The 17,022-nt window shown below is 36.8% G+C and overlaps 1 protein-coding gene across 2 annotated transcripts in view; it reads left to right on the top strand.

Moving 5' to 3' along the window:
• PRELID2 (PRELI domain containing 2) overlaps nucleotides 1-14,093 on the top strand; it is a 242,249-nt gene extending 228,156 nt beyond the window's left edge. The window contains exons 7-8 of one of the 2 annotated variants that reach the window (XR_013166238.1): nucleotides 11,351-11,397; nucleotides 13,956-14,093. The gene's annotated coding sequence lies outside the window, so the exon portion shown is untranslated. Of the gene's footprint in view, nucleotides 1-11,350; nucleotides 11,547-13,955 lie in introns of those variants that run through there. The other variant, XM_077137308.1, reaches the window with a different exon arrangement.
• The last annotated feature ends 2,929 nt before the right edge of the window (nucleotides 14,094-17,022 follow it).

The raw sequence follows: 17,022 nt of genomic DNA, 5'->3' as shown, positions 1-17,022 counted from the left end.
GTGATCAGATTTGTGTTTTAATGACCCTTCTGGCTGTTGAGTAAAGCAATATTATGACTAAATAGGTCATGAGCTTTAAACACTTGGGAGGAGGAGGCTATAGAAGAGTCCCTCTACAAGCTAATGTCTTCTATCCATAATCTGTTCATTTTTGTGGAATTAGCTATAGCTAGGACTTCCAGCGCAATGTTATTCAACAGTGGTGACACAGGGCGTCCTTGTCTTCTTTGTACTGATCTTAGAGGGAAGCTTTCAGTCTCTCACTATTAAGTAGAATGATAGCTATGGGCTTTTCATATATGCCCTTGATCATGTTGAAGAAGTTTCCTTCTATTCCTAGTGATCTAAGTGTTTTTATCAAGAAAGGGTGCTGTATTTTGTCAAATTCCTTTTCTGCATCAATTGAAATATCATGTGGTTTTTACCTTTAATTCCGTTAATGTGAAGTATTACGTTAATTGACTTTCTTATGTTGAACCAACTTTGCATACCAAGCATAAATCCCCATTTGATTATGGTGAATGATTCTTTTAATATGCCGTTGGATTCAGTTTGCTAGTATCTTGTTGAGCATTTTTGCATCTGTATTCATAAGAGCTATTGGTCTTAGTTTTCTTTTCTTGTGGTATTTTTAATCTGGCTTTGCTCTGAGGGTGATGTTGGCCTTGTAAAATGAGTTAAGGTATGTTCCTCCCTCTTCAGTTTTTGGAAGATTTGAGCAGAATTGTAGTAAAGACTTCTTGGAATATTTGATAGAATTCCCCTGTGAAGACATCTAGTCCTAGGTTTTTTTGTTGGGAAGTTTTGATTACTATTCAATCTCTTTACTAGTCATTGGCTGGTTGAGATCTTTTATGTCTTCTTGAGTCAGTTTGTTTCTAAGAATTTCATCTAGCTTGTCTAATTCATTGGCCTACGATTGTTCATAGAATCCACATATAGTCTGTTTTATTTCAGTGGGTTGGTAGTAATGTCCCCCCTTTTAGTTCTGATTTTCGTTATTTATAACTTCTCTTTTTCTTATTAGTCAAGCTAAAGGATTGGCAATTTTGTTAACCTTTCAAAGAAAGAACTTGTGGTTTTGTTGATTCTCTATTTTATTTTGTTTGTTTTCTATTTCATTTTATCTCTATTCTAATCTTTGTTATTTTCTTCCTTCTGCTTGCCTTGAGTTTAGTTTGCTCTTTTTTTTCTATTTCTTCCAGTTTTGAGGTAAGGTCTCTGATGTAAAGTCTTTCTTACTCTTTCTTCTTCTTTTTTTTAATGTAAGCACTTCGAGTTATAAATTATCAGCACTGCCTTCGATGCATCCCATAAATTTTGGTATGGTATATTTTCATTTTCTTCCACCTCAAGATATTTCCTAATTTCGCTTCTGATTTCTTCTTTAATCCATTGATTATTTAAGAGTATGTTGTTTAATGCTCTTTCTCTCTTTGTTATTGATTTCTAGCTTATTCCATTGTGCTCAGACAGTATACAGTGTATGATATCAACATTTTTGAATTTATTGAGACTTTGTTTTGTGGCTCAACATTTGGACTATCCTTGCAAACGATCTGTGTGCACTCGAGAAGAATGTGTATTCTGTTTCTGTTGGATGCAGTGGTCTATACGTCTGTTAAGTCTAGTTGGATTAGAGTATCATTCAAGTCCTGCACTACCTCATTGATCTACTGACTAGATGTTCTATCCATTACTGAGAGTGGTGTGTTTAATTCTGTTACTATTAATGTAGCACCATCAATTTCTCCCTTCAAATCTGTCGGTATTTGCTTCATATAGCTTGAGACTCTACTATTACATAAATAAATATTTATAATTGTTACATCTTCCTGTTGAATTGTTCCTTTTGTCAGTGTGTAACACGATCCTTGTTCCTCATAGCTATTTTTGACTTACGTCTATTTTATCTGATATCAGTATAGCCACTCAGATAACAAGAGAACTATTTACAGTTCTTTACTGTAATTTATCAGCTTCTTCCTCTCATTCTTCCCTGGATGCTGTCTAATGTTCTTCTGGCCTTGGAATTTCAAATATCAGACAGTTCCTTCCTGTCTAATAGTTTTTTTGGTGGAAGGACTGAGTCCTGGAGCTCCCTACTCTGCCACTTCCCCAGAAGTTCTCCAAACTAGATTTTCTTATGCTCTTCAATCAGTTAGTTCATTTCCTCCTTATTATGAGTTGCATCTACAAGAGATGGGTGAACACTTTAGCTGCTTTGATTCATTTGCCCCATCTTTAAATTATTTTGAACTTAATTTTATCAAGTTTTCATTGTTTAGGCACAAACTATTCTTGATGGTTTTTAAATCTGAACTTTTTGACATTCAATGGGTCATAACTGGTGAGGATGCTATTTCATGTTCCAGGTGATGATTGAAAACCTATGCACAATCCCTACAGTGTTTCCTTGAAACTGAATGAAGGAAGCATGCAAATGAAAAAAGTTCCAAACAATGATAGACCAGAAGGAGCAAAACTGCCATGCTTCTTTATGATAGCAGCAATAAAATAAATGCCAATTCCAGTGAGCTGAATAAATCTTTGCTCTGAGAGGTGGGATTGACAGGCACAGTGTATAATAGCCTGTCCCATGTTCTCCCACTGACCTGGTGCCTCCTCCTTGAGACTAAACTTTCATTCACATATAAGCAATGATTGGGTGCCCAAGTTGTTCATAAATAAAACCAGCTGGATGCAACAAAAGTCTAAGTAGCCAAGGCTTCATCATTATTTATGAGATAGGCCAGTGAGAAGAAAGCTCTGAAAGTATTATAGCAAACACTATTCTTTCCTCTGAGAAAATGGCTGACTGGGGGGAAATCTTAAACGAGAAAAGAATCCAGTATTGCATTCATTTTCACGTTGTTATTTTTTAACTCCTATAGATGGTAAATAATATGAAATCATTATCATAATGCAGGCCTTGCAAGCTCCCACTGAAACAAGTTTACCCGTCATGATTTCTGGTCTAATTAGTTGGCTGGTTCAGAGGAAAGGCTTCTTAATTTCTTATTGACTTCCAGGCCTGAGATAGGCATGGGTAACCAAATCTTGAATAACATTTTTTCTTTAACTTAATTCTACTGACAGGGATAGTACTTGATATATAGTGGTTAGCTTATAACCATGGATCATACCATTTGCTTGGGGGTTGGGTGGGGGAAGCTTCCTGTTCCATGTAAAGTGAACTCCACTGGAGTGCACTTGGCTCCTTTCTCGTGCCATCTCTCACTCCTGCCCAGTTCATTGAGTGATCTGATTGGTGAGTTTGGGGGAAGTATCTAAGCATGCATGACCTGTTTCCTCACTTCTCTGTCTTTGGGTGGTATTCTGCCAGCAGGAAGTGTGCCTTCTGTTCTTTTCTTCCATAACTATTATAAGGGTAGAACTTCATGAAGGAAGGCCTAATGTTTTTCAGAATTATCTGTAATTATGACTAGTTAGATCAATCTAAAAGAGGGGATGAAAATATTCATGAGCCAGTTGTCTCACAAACTTAGTAGGCTTTCCATTATCAGGTTTGCTGGTAATAAAGCCAATATTTTACTCTTCCTTGGCCTGGCCCCTGTGATTATTTCTCAAATGGGTCTGAACTTTGGGGAAATAAAGAGATGTTATTTATTACCCCTTTAAACTCCCACATCATAGTTGAAAATTATACATATGTTCTGGCCATATAAGGGATAATTTGGAATAAATTCTTTTATTTATTAAAAACATATTTGGTGAAATAATACCTTATTATTGTAGAAAACATAGATAAACAAAATAAAGAAGAAAATCCATTAATATTCCCATAACCCAGAGATATTTTTAATTTTTAAAACTTATACAAATTACCCTCTTTCTAACTTCTCTTCTTCTTCTCTCTTCTTTCTATATTATCTTCTATGTTCTTCTTTCATTTTTTAATACAATGTACCATTTCTCCTTTTAACCACTTTCAGATATACACTTCACTGCTGTTAATTAAATTCCCAATGTTGTGCTACCATCCTCTTTTCATTTTTGTGCTTCCCAGAGGAGAGGACAGTTGAGTTCCAAAATGCTGGTTTTAGGGGTATTCCCTTTGTGTCTCAGTCCAAGCCCTTGGTGGGCTGTTTCTTATCATGGAGTTTGAAGAGTGAGTGTGTAAGGCAGTGTGACAGTGGCTCAGTGCAGAATTCTTGCCTGCCATTCCAGAGACCCAGGTTTGAGTCCCAGTACTTGCCCATGCAAAAAAAAAAAAAAAAGAGAGAGAGGGTATGTAGCTTACTTGGCAAGAGTTAAGTGGTGTACATGGGAGGTGTTTTGTTTTTGTCAAGCATTGATAATGCAACTGTTATATAATCCTCTGAATTCCAGTCACTTACCTCTTTTTTCTGTGTTAGACTCAGGCTTGCTGTCACCATTGCCAGAACATTTATGAGACCTGGTAACCTGAGTGTAGAGTAGAATTATATTGCTTTTCTTCTTGTAACAGCACCCTGATTTCCTCCAGGAAAAATCTATTTCTAATTCTTTTTAGCCATAAACTTCAAGTAGAGTTGACTCTACTGTAAGCCTTAAGGATGGCCAAGGGATCGTGCCTGGGTGTTAAGAGCATTGTGTTTTCCTAGACATGGTGATTAGTTCAGGTATGGACATGTGACCTAGTAAGAGCCAATGAGACATGAAAATGTTTGCTTAGACTTTGAGAGCCATTCTCATGTGAGCCTGGAACTGCTGGCAGCCATCTTGCTGCTAGTGGGAGTGGTGTGTGAAACATGTAAATGAACAGAGTTGAGGGTGACATCACTTGAAATGTTGAATTCAGGTGCAGATTTACTCCTGGGCTTTTCAGTAAAGTAACTCAGTAAAATTTTATTTTTGCCTCTTATGACCAAAAAGATCCTAACAACTTCTGCATGAGTTAAAGAGTTGATAAATCTGCCAACTAACTAGAAGTAACCAAGCTTTATAGTTACTGTATTACTGACTTAGCAATTGTCTGTAATACATGTGAAGTTAAATAAACCTTTATCTCAAGGCTTAGCTTTTGAGATTTACAATTGAATTAAGCTAAAATATAACATTCACCTATTCAAGCTGGCAACAAAGACACTTGCTTTTATGCAGTAAGTAGTGCCAATGTCAGAACTGATATAGTGGTTCCATGTCAAAACAATAACAGGGAAAATTATCTGAAAGGGCAATTCAATCACTTAGGCCTTATCGCCACCAGCAAATGGAGCACTAAGCCACCTGCCTTCTTTGCTAGGCATTGATTTGGGCGAAGCTGACCTGCCAACAAATTTAGGTTTAGAAAATGGCTTTGGAAAATCAGTGTTGTCTTAATGGCAAAAATGTTGTTGTAATGGTTTCCCAAGAGGTGATGGAAGCACTTGAAAATTTCTGGTGTTGGGGGTAAAAAAGATGAAAAGAGAGTGCTTGAAAACTGCTGTTTTTTTTCTTTGCTTTGCATTTGTGTTATACTATACAATAAAAAAATTAAAAAAAATAAGTCTGTATAGATGTCATCTTTGCTCATATGAAGTTCTTATAGGAGCCAAACAGCAAACATGTAAACACATTAATAAAGCAATAGCATAGCTATAATTTAAAAACTGAATTCTGTGTTAAAGAGTTTTAGGGAGAGGGATCTGCTTTGATAGAGGTGTGGAAGGCCTCCCTGATGGGGTAACATTGTAGCTGAGATCTGGCAGTAAGTAGGAGCCAGCTATACAAAGAGTACAGGACAAGCATTGTAGCCAGAGGGAAGAGCATGTGCACAGGCCTGTGGTAGGACAAGTGAGGGATGTGAGTCAGGCCTTGAAAGAAAACCTGGTTGTAGGACGGTGATGAAGGGGAGGACTATATGAGATGAAGTTGTCAGAGATACAGGCCCAAACAATCAGGCCAGTGAAGACTATAGGAAGGACTTTGGATTTTATTTTAAGGACAATGGGAAACATTGGATGTTTGCTGAGAATTTTCAGAGCAAATGTGTAACTTTCAGAGGCAATGGAAACCAATTTTAGAGACACACCAAATGAGTCTTTATGACAGGCTAGGGGGAAGGCGCTAGACTAAGATCCAAGGTGTCTGTGTTTGTGCCTAGATTCTGAACCTCACTGCTGTGTACCTTGAGCAAGTCCTTACCCCACTCTGGGCTTCAGTTCCTCATCTGTAAAATTCTAATGTTTGTTGGGATGTTGCATTTGTCATGACTTTTTACTGAAAGAGATAAAAACCCAGCTGAGACTAGCTTAAGCAGAAAGGAGTGTATTTGTTCATTTATCTGAACAATCCAAGGGTAATTATATGTTTGGATCCAGGAGCTTGAGTCCAATCACCAGGAATCTGATTCTCCCTCTCTTGACTGTGTATTGGCCTCACTCTCCACGGATGGTTTCTATGGATTATTCCTAGCAGTTCCAGGCTAGCATCATTCTTAGAGTTAGAAGTTCTTGTACAAAAGGATTTTTCTCCTCTAAATGGGGTTATCAAAAGTCCCAGGATTGGATGTTGAAGACTGGCATGGGGCATGTGACCAAGAAATAGGGAATAAAACAGATGGCCAAGCCTCAATCATGTTCTCACCCCTGGAGTCAGTCTGAATCACCTGGGCCAAGCGTAGGCCGGCAGTTATTCTCCAAATGAAAATAGAAGAAGAGAGAATGAGTGTCTGGTAGGTACAACAAGAGATCTTTCTGAATACTCTTTTTGGCTCTAACAGTTCCATGAATCCTTCCATGCAGAGTCAGGTCTTTGCAACCACTATGTAGGTGAAATAATCCACTGACGCCACATAAAATGCCTGTCTTGTCCTAAAATACCAGTGTTATATGTTTACATTGCGTAAGTTTATGTTTTAATCACCAATCCCTTCTTTCAGTTTTTGCTTTGTGTATTTAAACTCAGTTAACATGTACCTGGATTATCACCTATAACTTTTTTTCACGATTCATAAAACTTCATATATGTGTGAAGAGTTTTGCGTTGGTGTACTCATGAAGTTCCTGACTGCAATATCATGAGACAAAATTTATTTCCTCATTTTTACTTTTAAGATTGAATTGTTAGAAGAAATTACAACCAGCCTGATGCTTAAAACTATTCTGGAGTTATTTAATCTTAACTGAATTTGAAAAATGCTTAAGTAAAAAAGCCTGTTATATATTCCCAAACACAGTGCCTTTTCCCGTAAAGGATGTGAAGATACCCTCTATCATAATCCATTCGTCTCCTCAAAGATTCTCCATTATACTTGCCACTTTCCTGCCTTTGCTTCTGTTTTTCCCAACAACTAAAGTGCCATCTTTCTTCAAGTTCTTGCTTTTCCACGAAGTATTTGGTGCTTTCTGTTCTGCCTTTCCTGATTTTCATTAAGTATCACAAGTCATCTTTTGCCACTAGCTTCTGGTTCATTATTAATTAATTGAGATGCATGTCTTTAAAAAAACTTGAAATATACTTTAGATATCATAACATTCACACTTCTAAGGTATACAATTTGGTGAATTTTAATATCTCCATGAGGTAGTATAACCATCATTGCTACTTAATTGCAGAACATTTTCATCACCCTAAAAAGAAACTCTCAGGCACATTAGCTGATACTTCCCATTCCTCCTCAGAAATGAATAGTTTTTACCTCTGATGTTAGCTCCATGAGGGCATTCGCTGAGAGGTGCACATTTTTGCGTGCCCCTCACAGAAGTATAGCCCAGTTCTGTGGGCATAGGAGGCATTATTAGGAGTGTATTGAATTGAACTCTCATTGTGTTGATGCTGCGAGTTCATGTACTATCACGGAGAGAGTACTGAACAGAGAGTCAGTTTTAGTTTTTGCTTATGCTCTACCACCAGCTGTGCCCATAGACAACTGTTTTGCTCTCTGTTTAAGCCTAATTTTCCTCTTCTCTAAAAGGAGCGACATGCCTGCCTATTCCATTACTCAGTATAGACCCAGAATATCTGAAAACAGGGACACGAACAGACATTTGCACACCAATGTTCACAGCAGCATTATTCACAATTTGCAAAAGATGGAAACAATCATGTGTCCATCAACAGAGGGATAAACAAGATGTGGTAAATACATACAATGGAGTATTATGCAGGACTAAGAAGGAATGAGGTCCTGAAGCATGCAACAACATGGATGAAACTTGTAAGATATAGTGCTGAATGAAAAAAGTCAGACACAAAAGAATAGGTATTGTATGATTTCACTAACATGAATTAACTAGAATATGCAAACTCAGAGTCTTAAATGTAGAAAATAGGGTGCCTAGAGATAGACAGAAGACAGAGAAGGGAGAGCCATTACCTAATATGTTCAAAATTGTTAACAAGGTTAAACTTAAATATTTGGGAATGGATAGACGTAGCCTGTATTAGAATTATAAGTAATAGTACTGTATTATAGATGAATTTGGTTGAAGGGAGCTGTTTAGAGTCATGTATGTTACCTGTTTACATTATAAATATAAATAAGTTCTTGCATGAACTACTGCAAACACCTGACACTTGTACAAAGATTAAATAATATAGTGGTATATGGGGGGAAATTGCCTATTGCAATCTATGGACTATAGTTAACAGTAATACCTTAATATTCTTTCATCAACAGTAATGGGTATACTTCATCAATGCTAGGGATCAAATGATAGGATGGGGGGAATAAAGGATATGGGGTGCTTCAGGTTTTCTTGTGTGTGTGTGTGTGTGTCGATCTGATATTTTTCTTTGTGGAGCAATGAAAATGATCTAAAATTGAGTATGATGATTGCACAACTAGGTGATAATACTGTGAGACACTGATTGTATACTTTGGATGGAATATATAGTATGTGAATATATCTCAATAAAATCTGCAGGTTCAAAAAAAATTTTTTAATTAAAAAATAAAGAGAGAGCCACATATTTGGTGATTTCTCAGAGCTCTCTAGTTCAGACTGGCTTTAGGCACTGTTTATTCTGAGGTCAAGACTGATTTGGGTGCAATTGAGATGGTGGAATGAGATGCTTCAGGGCTTCATCCTCCACTGAACTTTAAGCAACAGACAAGAACTGACAGAGCCATCTTCCTCAAAGAGAGAGAGAGACAGAGAGACAGAGAGAGAGAGAGCACATCTGAGCAAAAAAAGAGGTTTTCTGGAAGTAACTCTTAGGCATAACTATAGGTAGACTTAACTTCTCCATTACAGAAATAAGCTTTTTAAGAGCAAGTCTCAAGATCAAGGACTTGGCCTATTGACTTGGTATTTGTAATGTTTGAGACAGTATCATGGGTTTCCCTGGTGGTAAAGTTTAATAGTTCTATATTCTTTTCTTCAGTCAAGGGGCTTTGCGTTGGTGTATTACATTAAGTTATACAGAATTACAAGCCCTCATTCCCATTCTGGACTCCATGTGTTTGGGTTTTTTTTTTACTAGTCAAAATATAAATTTTGTACCAAAAAACATTTTTTGTTTTAGTCTCACACATAAATTAAAGTTTTAAAATATGAATTACGTGCTGGAGAGGATGTGGAGAAAGAGGCACACCCTGCAATACTGACATTCCTTTCTTCTTCCTCATGCAAAAGCATTTTTAAATTTGTACATTTAGTCACTATCATTGTACATTCTAGGCATTCCTAGATTATACCATCTCAGTCTTTATCATCTACCTTGCCTTCTGATTTCATTTGTGTCCCCAGGTCTCCTCCTTCTATCATTCTCACATTCAGCTTCATTCACTGTACTAGCATTATGGTATTACAGTTAGGTAGTATTGTGGTATCCATTAATTTTTACAATCATTCTTGTTATACAATCTGTATCCCTTCAGCTCCAATTACCCAATATCTACCCTATTTCTATCTCCTGATGGTCTCTGTTCTTAACTGAAATTCTCCAAGTTCATTCACTAATGTTAGTTCATATCAGTGAGACCATACAGTATTTGTCCCTTTGTTTCTGGCTAATCTCACTCAGCATAATGTCCTCAAGGTTCATTCATGTTTTATATACTTCATAACTTTATTCTGTCTTACATCTGCATAATATTCCATCGTTTGTATATACCACAGCTTGTTTAGCCACTTGTCTGTTGATGAACATTTTGGTTGTTTCCATCTCTTGACAATTGTAAATAATGCTGCTATAAGCATTGGTGTGCAAATGTCCATTTATGTCCTTGCCCTCATGTCCTCTGAGTAGATACCTAGAAATGATATCGCCAGATCATATGGTAATTCTATACTTAGCTTCCTGAGTAACTACCGAACTGCCTTCCACAGCGGTTGTACCATTTTACATTCCCACCAACAGTGGATAAGTGTGCCTCTTTCTCCACATCCTCTCCAGCACTTGTTTTCTGTTTTATTGATAATGGATGTGAGATGATCTCTCATTATGATTTTGATTTGTATTTCCCTAATAGCTGGGGAAGTTGAACATCTTTTCATGTACCTTTTGGCCATTTGTATTTCCTCTTCTGAGAAGTGTCTGTTCATGTCTTTTGCCCATTTTGTAAATGGGCTGTTTGTCTTTTTGTTGTTGAGTTGAACAATCTCTTTATATATTCTGGATACTAGACCTTTATCTGATGTATTGTTTCCAAATATTGTCTCCCATTGTGTAGGCTATCTTTTTACTTCCTTGACAAAGTTCTTTGATGCATGAAAGTGTTTAATTTTGAGGAGTTCCCATTTCTTACTTTCTTTCTTCAATGCTCGTGCTTTGAGTGTAAGATCTAGGAAACCACCTTCTATTATAAGATTTATAAGATATTTCCCTACATTGTCTTCTAAAAGTTTTATGGTCCTAGATCTAACACTTATGTCTTTGATCCATTTTGAGTTAATTTTTATATAGGGTGTGAGATATGAATCCTCTTTCATTCTTTTGCATGTGGATATCCAGTTCTCTAGACACCATTTGTTGAACAGACTGTTCTGTCCCAGGTAATTTGGCTTGACTGCCTTATCAAAGATCAATTGTCTATAGATGAGGGGGTCTATATCTAAACACTATTCAATTCCATTGGTCAGTGTATCTATCTTTATGCCAGTACTATGCAGCTTTGACCACTGTACCTTCAGAATATGCCTTAAAGTCAGGTAGTGTGACACCTCTGATTTCATTTTTCTTCCTCAGGATTTATTTAGTGTGTGGGTTTAAATGAACTATCCATACAAGTTGAGTTAGGTTATGTGCTAAAGAAAAATTTAGATTTTAGACAAAATAAGCCTATGTTCCTTTTAATCTCTAAGTAAGTAAAGTTCTAAAATACAGACAATGTCATTTTTACTCCTGTATTCTGATTTACTTTAGTCCTGACCTGATTGGTTTCATTCTTAGTTCTTTTTCTTGTTTGTTTCTTTAACAGTTATTGTATGTAGCAATGCTGACTTCCAGAGCTGCAGAACTCCAACTGTGAGTCTTATGTGTCACACAAGTATCCAAAGTTCTAGGGAGATACCAGGTTATACATATGTAGCACAGCACCTCAAAATCTAGAAATAACATTTACAGCTCTGGACTAAATGTGTCTGCTATAAGAGGTGTGCCAGTTTGAAAGGATGTATGTACCCTAGAAAAGCCATGTTTTAATCCTAATCCTATTTTGTAAAGGGAGCTGATTCTTCTATACCCTATTCAGTACTGTATGTTAGAAACCTTAATTAGCTTATCTCCATGGAGATGTGACTCAGTGTGGGTATTAAACTTGATAGGTGGAGATGTCTCCACCCACACCAGGTGGGTCTTGATTGGTTTTATTGGAATCCTTTAAAAGAATAAGCACTTTGGGAAAAGCTAGAGAATGACAAGAGAGAAAGCCAGGAGATTCAGAGAGAGCAGAGAAAGATGACAGAACCATGAGAAAGCCACAGCAGAGAATGCCACAGAACCACAAAGCAGAGAGTCCACCAGCCAGCGACTTTTGGAGATGAAGAAGGAAAATGCCTCCCTGGGAGCTTCATGAAACAGAAAGCCAGGAGTGAAAGCTAGGAGATGACGCCATGTTCACCACATGACTTTCTAGATGAGAGAGAAACCCTGACTGTGTTTGCCATGTGCCTTCTTACTTGAGAGAGAAATCCTGAATTTCATTGACTTTTTGAACCAAGGTATCTTTCCCTGGATGCCTTAGAGTAGACATTTCTATAGACTTGTTTTAACTGGAACATTTTCTCAGTCTTAGAACTATAAACTTACAACTTATTAAATTCCCCTTTTGAAAAACCATTCCATTCCGGCAGCTAGCAAACTAGAACAAGAGCTTATAACCAAGGCACCAATTTCCTTATAAGGTATTTTCTAAAAGAGACCATGTAATAGTTATTCTATTGTTTCTGACTTATTTTTTTCCACAAAATTTCACCAGGATTCATTTACCTCTTTGCAGGCCTTACTACTTCATTTTTTTTCTGTAGCCACAGAATATTCCATCATATGTATACTCCACAGTTCACCATTCTACTTCTCAGTCGATGTGTCATTCAGCCACCTCTAGCCATTGAGCATCATGCATAATTAGACAAAGCCTTTTGAAAAAATGGTACTACATGTGCTCAAAGAGTTGAAGGAAAAAATGGACCAAGAACTAAAGGAAATCAGGTGAATGATAGGCAAACACAAAGAGAATGTCAATAAAGAAAGAGAAAACATGAAAAGGACCCAAACAGGGCTGAAGAGCATAGTAACAGAAATAAAAAAAAAATTCCTTATAGGGGTTCTACAACAGACACAAAGTGACAAGTATTGTATGATCCTACTTATATTAAATAGCTAGACTATGCGAACTCATAGAGACAGAAAGTAAACTACAGATTATGGGGTTGTGGAAGTTAATTCATAATCAGTTCGGGGTTTCTGCTTGGGGTGATGGGAAAGTTCTAGTAATGAATGATGTTGGTAAAGGTAGCACAACATTATGAGCATGCTTAATCCCACCCAATTGTGTGGTTGGGGGTTGAGATGGGAATGTTTACACACACACAGACACACACACACAAAGAGTGACTAAAGAGTTAGTGACAATTAAAATGCAACACATGACCCTGGACTGGATCTAATAACAGGGGAGAAAAGACCCAAAAAGACATTCTTGGGACATATGAAAAAATTGGAATATAGACTGTAAGCTTTATGTCAGTGTTAAATTTCTTGAACCTGATAACTGTGCATATGTTGGTTGCATAAGTAAACATCCTTGTTCTTGGGAAACATACATGGAAGTGTAGTGTTCAAAGAGAATGAGGTATACAACCTCCTCTCAAATCTTTAGAAAATAGATAGATAGATGGATGAACGAACAGATGAATAGACAGAATGACACAGCAAATGTGGACAAATTTTAAAAGTTGGTGAATCTGGATTTCTGTGTAGATGTATGTTGGTGTTTTCTGTATGGCTTTTGTATTATTTTTGCAACTATCCAGTAAATTTAAAATCCTTTCAAAATAAGTGGTTGCTTTTTAAAAAGCCTGACTTGAGACATAAGGAAATGTATTGAATTAAAACAACTATGTTTCTTTACATTTGCATTAGGATTTTATACAATATGTGAAATAATAAAGCACTTTGGCCACAGTGATTGAAATGTAATATAGTCTGGCTTGGTCATATCTGGACTCATTTGATTCAAGGCGGCATAAACCAACATGGGAAAAGTGAATGTACTTGGTTCAGGTCTCAACCTCAGCCTTAGTTATTTTTTGGAAGTTTATAACCATTATATTCAGAGGCTTCTCTACAGAAATTATGAGCCAAAATACTGTGAAGAAATAATAGCACAGAAAGATAAAAATATACAGATTGTGCATTGTATTTTATTCACAACTTGAAGGCTGAGCATCTTTCCCTATTGCTTAAAAGACACTTGTGACTGTTCAATCATGCTTTAGTTCACCAAGGGCCTTTTGTCTTTAGGAAGATCTTAGGGGAAAAAAAAGAATTAACTGTATTTTTCATGTTTCCCAAATGAACAGTTCAATGTCATGGAAATGAGGTCGGAGTGGTAAACAGACAGCTGTTCTGAATTTCTCCTTCCACAGTGATGAAAGTCAAAGACACCTTCCTTCTGCCTTACAGGTCCCTCCCAATGGTTTGTAAATAAAAAGAAAGGTATTTTGGAGCAGACTTTAGAGATTTAAACATACGTATCTTTGGTTGTTTTCTCATCTCTCTGTGGTTTTTTTTTTTTTTTTTAATAACATGAAGTCATTGATTGAATGACTTTAGAATAACTTTTGGCATAGCTAACCAAAATAGATAGCAAATAGACTGGTTGCTAAGCACAGCTCTGCTGGGTTCTGTGGCTGACAGCCTGTATTAGCATGCAGAACTTTGCAGAAGCAAATCCTTAGTTATTGGCTGCTGGTAGTTTGAAGCTTATTGCCTCTCAAGTAATAATGAATCAGCAGAACATTCGATGTTAAGGAGAAATTACTGCAATCATAAGCCCTTCTAACAGGCTATAAGCTGTTTGAGAGTATGACCTGTCCAAACATATATTCAACAAACATTCTTGAGCACCTACTATGCATAAGGTATGTGGTAGGTTCTGGGGTTCTAATAATGAAGCCACAGGATCTGTAGTTATAAAACTCAGGCTTATGGGGCAGATTATGTGGTAGAGGGAGAGAGAAAGAGGAGAACAGAGAGAAAGAGAGGATGGAAGGGAGAGAGAGCAAGGGAGGGAATGAGGGAGGGAGAGAGAGAGAAAGAGAAAGAGAGAGAGACAGACATGCATTTTGGAACAATTATTAGTCTATTGGTGTCATCAGAGTTTCTTCTCCTCTTGCTTGGTAAAGATGATAAAGAAGTAAAAAAGTGGGCTTTACTCCCCCTCAGTATGCCTCCTTTCCATACACTCTGTGAGGTGTCACTCCACTGACAGTTGTGGTTCTTTGGGGTTGGTGATTGTTCTAGTTTGCTAGCTGCTGGAATGCAATATACCAGAAATGGAATGGCTTTCAAAAGGAGGGAATTTAACAAGTTGCTAATTTATAGTTCTAAGGTTAAGAAAATGTCCCAATTAAAACAAGTCTATAAAAATGTCCGATCTAAGGCATCCAGGGAGAGATACCTTGGTTCAAGAAGGCCGATGAAGTTCAGGGTCTCTCTCTTAAGTGGAAAGGCACGTGGTGAACATGGCATCATCTACTAGCTTTCTCTCCTGGCTTCCTGTTTCATGAAGCTCCCCGAGAGACATTTTTCTTCTTCTTCTCCAAATGTCGCTGGCTGGTAGACTCCCTGCTTTTCATGGCTATGTCATTCTCTGCTCCCTCAGAAATCTCTAGCTTTCTTCAAAATGTTTCCTTTTTAATAGGATTCCCATAAACTAATCAAGACCCACCCAAATGGGTGGAGACATGCCTCCACCTAATCCAGTTTAGCAACCACTTTTGATTAAATCACATCTCCAGGGGGATGATCTAATTACAGTTTCAAACATACAATACTAAATAGGGATTAGAAGAAATGACTGCCTTTACAAAATGGGATTAGGATTAAAGCATGGCTTTTCTAGGGTACATACATCCTTTCAAACCAGCACAGTGATGAAGAACCTGGGGAAAAGGGAAGCATTAGACAAAACAGAAGAAGCAAGAAAACTGGTTGAGAAAGGCCAGAGATACGCATAAAGGTGCAAAAGGAGCTTTCCCAGAAACAAGGAGGGGGCCAACGGAGGAGCCATTGGATGAGAATATAATGGATGTAAATGAAAGGGAGATTTTCAGATGCATTGCTGTGGATTTTGTTTTTATTTATAGTTTTCAGGAAAAACTAATTAACTTTAGTAGCAAAAGTTATAAATATTTATGACTTAAAATTCAAATAGTACCAAAGATGAAATAAAAATAAAAATGTAAAAAAATAAATGTTACGGGTCTTCTCTATCCCATTCCCTCAAATTATATGCCAATCCCACTGTTTCAGAAGTAACCACCATTACTGTATGAACTCAAAGATCATTTGTATAAAGATTCTAGTGTGTATACATATGTGACATATATTTTAAGTGAGACTATACTAAGTATTTCTGATGTACTGAAATCTATTAAACTTAATGTAAGAGCATTTTTTCCTCATTTTTTATTAGTATTATAACATTTTATTTAATGGAGATACTCTAATTTATAAAGCTATTTCTCTATTGATGGACAATACTTCAAAGAACACTGTTTTACATGTATCTTTCCATTTTGTGCAAATGTTTTTTGTGGAATAGATTCTAAGAAGTGGGTTTGCTGGATTATAAAGAATGTGTGTTAAATTTCTTTTCACGGACTTTGGTAAATTTTCCCTCCAAACATGTGCTGAGTTAATCTACCAAAATGTTTGAGAATCAATGTTTTCCATATCCTCATTAGCTCCATCCTTAAAGTCAAGAACTGCAACGTCACTGGTGAATTTATCTCAAAATCTTCAAATCCTTCAGTCTTTTAAAGACTTGCAAATAGTCTTGCAAAGCCAGATTCACTGCTTTATGGAAGAGCAACTCTTTTGGGTATACTCTAAAACATGCTTTGGAAATGGTAGTAGTAAAGCTTTTGACTCTCAGAAATACCTCTAAAGCCAGCTCTAAAGCTGCTTGGAGACTTCTGATTGGCACACAAGTTGAGTTTACTTTAGCTGTCAGTATTTCTTAGAGTAAAATATATCTACAGAGTTATCAACTTTGTTTGACAGTATTCACAGGGGGACTTTATGTCTTCCCTTGGGACATATTTAGCTAATAAGAAGTTCATCCATGCCCAGATGTGTATCTGTTAAGTCAATGGCGATGAACCCTTTGGTCTATAGGTATAATATCAACAACAAAGTTCCCTATTCCTTATTCTGTAAAATAGCTTATATAATTAATTTTTGAGAGCATACTTTAGTTCATACTAAGGACTTCTGAGTATATTATCTTATTAAACCTTTTTAAGAACTAGCTGAGCTTGCTATTTATATCTCCATTAAAGACAGAGAAACCAAGCATCAGAGAGTTTAAATATTAGTTACACGCTAGGTTGCGGCAGAGCCAGTATTTGAAAGCATATCTAT

The sequence above is a fragment of the Tamandua tetradactyla genome, chromosome 20, assembly GCF_023851605.1.
Source record: "Tamandua tetradactyla isolate mTamTet1 chromosome 20, mTamTet1.pri, whole genome shotgun sequence".
Lineage (NCBI taxonomy): Eukaryota > Metazoa > Chordata > Mammalia > Pilosa > Myrmecophagidae > Tamandua > Tamandua tetradactyla.
This window is presented reverse-complemented; position numbering and strand designations above follow the sequence as displayed.